Genomic DNA, 6,261 nt, shown 5'->3' with positions numbered 1-6,261 from the left:
ACATTATCGAAAATGGTGCTACATTACCACTACCCTCCATCTCTCTCCACCCTTGTTTCTGCTTTATTTTTTCTCACCACCTAAAACTGCAGTATTCATTTGTATACTTGTTTTGTCTATCTCTCTTTCTGGATGCCAGAACAATTCGTATACCCTTGCCCTGTCCCACATCTATTACTTTTTTTTTTTTTAGATCTACTCAGAAACAGCAAAAATATCTAAGCAAGAAGGTGAAGTGAATGGAGGCCTGGAGAAGGTGGTGTATTCTTTGAGGCTGTGGAAACTCCCATATGTCACGCATGGTCAGAGGCAGGTACAATGAGTACAGTAGTTTTAATACATGCTAGGAATTAGAGTTTTCACACAAAATGGAGAAGCTATGACCTCAGTAGAGAACAGCTGTGCTGATTAATACCTACTAGAAATATACACAAGGTCTAGAAGTTCTACCTGCCATCTATAAATAGAAGAATGGGAGTTGAAGTGAGCTTCACATGGACTATCTTTCTAATTCTGGGGTGGGCCAGAATGGATTCTTTATTTTTCAAGTGAGTCTCATATATAAACAAAGCATGCTCGCTTTCATCCACCTCTCAGGGGAGAATCTTAAATCAAAGAAAGATTAAGGCGTTGTCTTATGGCTTCTCCAGGTACAGTGAGCATGGAAGTGCTGCAAGAAAAGTTGGGCAGTCTCTTGACAATCTGCAATCCCTCAAGGGAATTGGCTGTCCCCAGGTTCATTCAGGGGAGGAACAGCACTTTTAAGTGAGCTTCAGTAAGTTCAGGAGTAGTAGCCTGGACAGGGGTGCTTGTCCTGTAGTTTCAGACATTCACAATCAGTCAGCCTCTGGATCATCTCTTTTTTTGGAGAGCCACAGTGTGATTCTGACCCTTCTCTAGAGTGGTTAGGCATTCCAGGATCAAATAACCCACTAGTCTTTTAAATATAGGTAGTACAAATCCAATAACATCCTTACATTTCAAACATAGCATTGGCACCAAAACTCAAACTGCTGTACTAAAATCAAGTGACATCTGCCAGTTCTATATTTATGGACCACAGGTTTTAAAAAATGTACAAGACAATCTGGAAAGCACCGTTAAAAAAATCATTTCAAAATAGGATTTGCTTGGGAAATTCCAGTCCTCAAAAGAGAATTGTCCTGGAGACCCCTTACCTACACAAGTAGATCTAGAGCAGGGATAGAGGGGAAATACACATTTTCTTAAATGTGGAAATCTCATCTTGTTCAATTAGGAAGAGAAAACAACTGGGGACTAGACTTAGGAGAATCTGATTTTAGGAACCAAGTGATGGGATGAGGACGTAGTTTCTCTCTCTCCATTGTTAACTCCATCTCCTGAATATAAGCTCTACTTCCACACAGGCTTCCAGCAGCTCTGGGGCTAAATCTTTCTCCTTTATACTAGTCAAACCTGGATTGGGATGGAGGTGGAGTCTTCTCTTCTCCTAACAAATAGAATTCTTGTACTTTTTTAAACCAGACCAACCCAGGTCATGTGTCCACTCTTGAACCAATCACTATGGCCAGGAGGATGCTAGGCACTGATTGATTATAACTGAGCTAACTGCATTGGTGAGGCAGTGGGGAGTGGGGGTGTGAAATGACTCTGATCACCTTAGGTCAAAAGGGGCCTGCCCCAAGTATGGTGGTGGAGTCAATCCACCTAAACTGTATTTCCAATGGGGTATGAGTGGAAATGGCTATTGGGGAGTTCATTGGAGTTATTACTAGGTCCTGGATTTCAAATGATTTTTGTTTGTTTTTTGTTTTGATTTTCAAATTTTCTATAAAGGAACATGTTTTTTGTAATAAAAAAGAAAACGGAATGCAAAATAAAATAAAATTAGAAACAAAAAGAATGTATAGAAATGGAAAAAAATGTTAGAACTAATTTTAAAATGTTAGGCACAGTTAATACAATCAAAAAGATAAGTGAAATTTATGACTTTTTAATAAAAATACAATATATCCACATTGGATCAAGAAATAGAAAATCATAAGAACTGAGGGGGGAAAATGGGTAAGTTATCAAAGAGGCATACTTCTTTTGTCTACCTACCCTATTCATCAGAATTTGAAATGTTTCTTCTTCTTTTTTTTTAAGATTTTATCTATTTACTTTAGAGAGAGAGCAAGAGTGCGTGTGTGCGAGTGGGAGGAGGGGCGGAGGTATAGGGAGAGAGAGAATCCTAAGCACAAAGCCCAGGCAGGGCTCCTTCTCATGACCCTGAGATCATGATCCCAGTGGACACCAAGAGTCAGAAGCTTAACTAACTGAACCTAGGGTGCTGGGTGGCTCAGTCCGTTAAGCATCTGACTCTTGATTTCGACTCAGGTGGATATTCATTATGTTTGTGGCTGACAAAGATATTTTCAACACCTTTCTAGAGTTGGGGAATTTTATAAATCCCACTTCTCCAGGCTAGAAGCCAGGCAGTGCTTTGCCAGACTCTCCTGTACTTAGGCACAGGCTGTGATCTAGGTTTTACCAATTAGAGACACCTGTACCAGACATCAGTTGCAAAGTGAAAAATAGGAGAAACAGTGTGGATCAACCTGGGGCAAATGTAGTGCCAGAGCTTCTGTTGTCTGTTCGCCAGCATCGCCAATGGGAGTCACAGGGTCTGCACAGCAGTAGCTGCAGGAGAGGTATGTTGGCCAGAGCATGGCGTGGTTCTGGGTTTTTTGCTGCATAGCCTTTGATTCTGTCTCTCTGCCCATCCCATTGGAATTTGTGAAATTCCAAATATCATTGAATAGATTTCATTACCGAGTAAATTATCCAGAATAGATTCTGTTGCTTGCAATAAAGAATTAGACTAATACATTATCCAGTTCATTCTATGGGACAATTATAGAACCTATTATGTAACTTGACAATCATTTTTTTTATTTTAATTTTTTTTATTATATTATGTTAGTCACCATACAGTACATCCCTGGTTTCTGATGTAAAGTTCGATGATTCATTAGTTGAGTATAACACCCAGTGCACCATGCAATACGTGCCCTTCTTACTACCCATCACTAGTCTATCCACAATCATTTTTTAACTTTCTTTTTTTTTTTTTGAGATACTTGGAGATTCACAGGCAGTTGTAAGGAATAATATGAGAGACCCATGTACCCTTTACTCAGTTTGCCCCAATAGTAACACCTCGCAAAACTGTAGTACAGTTTCACAATCAGGATGTTTTTGGTAATAAGTATTTATTTAAGTGATCTCTATGCCCAACATGGAGCTCAAACTCATGACCCCAAGATCAAAAGTCACACTTTTCCAACTAAGCCAGCCAGGCACACCACGACCAGGATATTAACATTAATATGACATTGATACAATTAATACCCAGAACATTTCCACCACAAGAATCCTTCATGTTTCCCTTTTATAGCCATGCCAACTTCCATCCTATTTCTACCCCTCCTTATCTCCTGGCAACCACTTATTTGTTCTCCATTTCTATAATTTTGGCATGTAAACTTTGTTATATAAATGGAATCATTAAGTATGTAATCTTTTGGGATTGGCTTTTTTTCACCCAGCATATGATTCATCCAGGTTGTCCCAAGTATTGTTACTTTGTTCCTTTTTATTGCTGAGTAATATTCCATGGTATATGGGTTATCATGGTTTAACTATCCACCCACTGAAGGATATCCGGTTGTTTGCAGTTTGTTTATTATCAAAAAAGCTGCTACGTATGTTTGTGTATGGTTTTATGTGAGCATAACTCTTTATTTCTTTGGGATACATGCTCAGGAATATAGTTGACGGATAACACAGTAGTAACTTATTTAGTTTCTAAGAAACTGCCAAATAATTTTCCAGAATGGTTGTACCATTCTACATTCCCACAAACAATGTATGAGTGATCTAGTTTTTCTGTGTACTCCCTAGCACTTGGTTGCCAATGTTTATTTTATGCATTCTGATACATAGCAGTGATATCTCATTAAGGTTTTAATTTGCATTTCTCTAATGGCTAATGATGTTGGACATTTTTCAGTGTGCTTATTTGCTGTCTTTATATCCATTTTGGAAATACCTCTAAATGTCTACCACCCATATTCTAATTGGATTGTTTGTCTTTTTAATATGGAGTTTTGAGAGGTTTTTAAAAATATATGTTTTAGATACTAGTCCTTTGTTGGATATGTAGTTTGCAAATACTTTTTTTCCCAGTCTGTAGTCTGTCTTTTCATTCTCTTAACATTGTTTGTTGCACAGCGAAATTTTTAATTTTGATGAAATCCAATTTGTTAATTCTTCTTTTAATGATTGTGCTTTTGGTGCAAAGGCCTGAGAACAAGGAGCACCAATGTCCAAGGGCAAGAGAAAATGGATGTCACAGCTCAAGCAAAGGCAGCAAATTTTCCTTCCCCTATCTTTTTGTTCTATCTAGGCATGTGGTAGATTGGATGATGTCTACCCACCTTGGTAAGGGTGATCTTCTCCAGCACCTCCACAAGCTTCATTGAGATATAATTGACATACAACATTGTGTAAGTTTAAGGTATACAATGTGATGATTTGATACACATATATAAAGAGGGGAGTGGTGGCATGGAAAAATACTAGAAAATAAAGTACAAGTATCTTCCTTTTGAAACACTGTTGACACGTACACATGTCAAACTTCAGTCTCTGGGGCATTACATTACCTTCAAGCTTTTGCCATGCTCAACACCAACCCAACTATTATTTTTTAAATATATATATTTTATTAATTTGATAACCTAATTCAATAGGCATTAGGTATTCTAGTCTTGTGTCTATAAAAGAGAAAGTATATATAGAAATTAAAATATTAAAAGCAGTTCATTTAGACTTTTCACTTAAATTGTTTCAAAAACCATACATTTTTCTTTCCCAAAGGTGATCCCTAACTCTCAATATGGCTCCCTTTGAGATAGCAATTAGAATGTCCTCAACTCTGACCCAGTGATCTGTTTCGTCCTCCTCTGGTCAGCCTGCCCAGAATTGCCTGTAACATCAAGGCTTACTCGGGTTCACTCAGGACAGAATTTATTGCTCCTTAGGAAGAAGTTTCTTTGTTGTTGTCACTGAAATCAAGTGATCTGAGAGGTAAATTGTCACTGATGCATATACTTGAGAATGCTATGATATGTAGGTAAATGTCCCATCCTTAATTTTGATCCTTTTAACACTGTTGATGCGAGCTGGTTATGGACAACAACAAAGACATGATCTTCAAAAGGTGAAATGGATGTTTGAGAGTCTGGAGAATAACAGCTCCCAAGGCAGTCATAACAAGGTCAAGCCGCGAAGAATAGTTGAAAGAGTTTAGACAGGAGAAGATTCTGATGAGGAAGAGCCTTCCAAAAATAGAAACTTAATGACTGAGGGCCTCAACAGTGAAGGTTTTGCTTCAGTACTGGCTCTGCTGATTTATAATTTGGGGCAAGTGTACTGTACTTCCACGTATCCCAGTCTTCTCATCTGTAGAATGGGGAAAATAGCTCTCATCTCCCTCATAGAGTTGAAGACTGAATGGAAAACACGTATGTGAGCAAAGCATTTATTCGAGTCCCTGGCACATAGGCAGTGCTCAGTAAAAAGTAGATGCTGTTGTTATTATTACTATTATTTGGTATTACTATGGTATCAAACAAAAGATCCTGGAATTCAGACCACACCGAACACTGAGAGCAACCAGGAGGCGGTGTCTGCCAAGATTTGCCTGCTCTGAGAGCCTGTGGTTGCTAGCCTTGCTAGCCAGGGCTCTCTGGATGCCTACAGCCAGTTGTGACAGCTGCCCTGGAGGTGTGTGGGGTGCTGGGGCCTGGTGGTGGTGGTGGTGGTGGGTGATGACTCACTGCACAGTAGGACGTGGGAGATAAGGTGGTTATGCTCCTGAGGCAGCTCCCAGAACAGAGGTGACTTTGCCTCCAGGAGGCAGCAGGGTGGGGAGGGGAGGGCTGGCAACCGTGTTGCCGTATCTCCATGGTTGGCTCAGCGTTTCTAGGAGAGACACTAAGCCCAGGCCACAGTGGCTGTTCATAGGGCTCATGTAACACAGCACACTTGTGCCTCAACCAGGTCTTATCTAATCTGAATTGTCCCTACTACCATTTTCCTATAGAAACATCAGCCCAGAGGGCTTGACTGGGTAGGAAAGGAATGGGGAGGGGAATAGGTGTGAGGGAAGCTAGAAGTTCCAGGTTGATCATCTGGGGAAGGGGAGATCAAAAAGAAGGTACAATTCCAAAC

Source organism: Ursus arctos, unplaced genomic scaffold (genome assembly GCF_023065955.2).
Source record: "Ursus arctos isolate Adak ecotype North America unplaced genomic scaffold, UrsArc2.0 scaffold_3, whole genome shotgun sequence".
Classification (NCBI taxonomy): Eukaryota; Metazoa; Chordata; class Mammalia; order Carnivora; family Ursidae; genus Ursus; species Ursus arctos.
The sequence above is the reverse complement of the archived record's forward strand: the minus strand, read 5'-3'. Positions refer to the sequence as shown.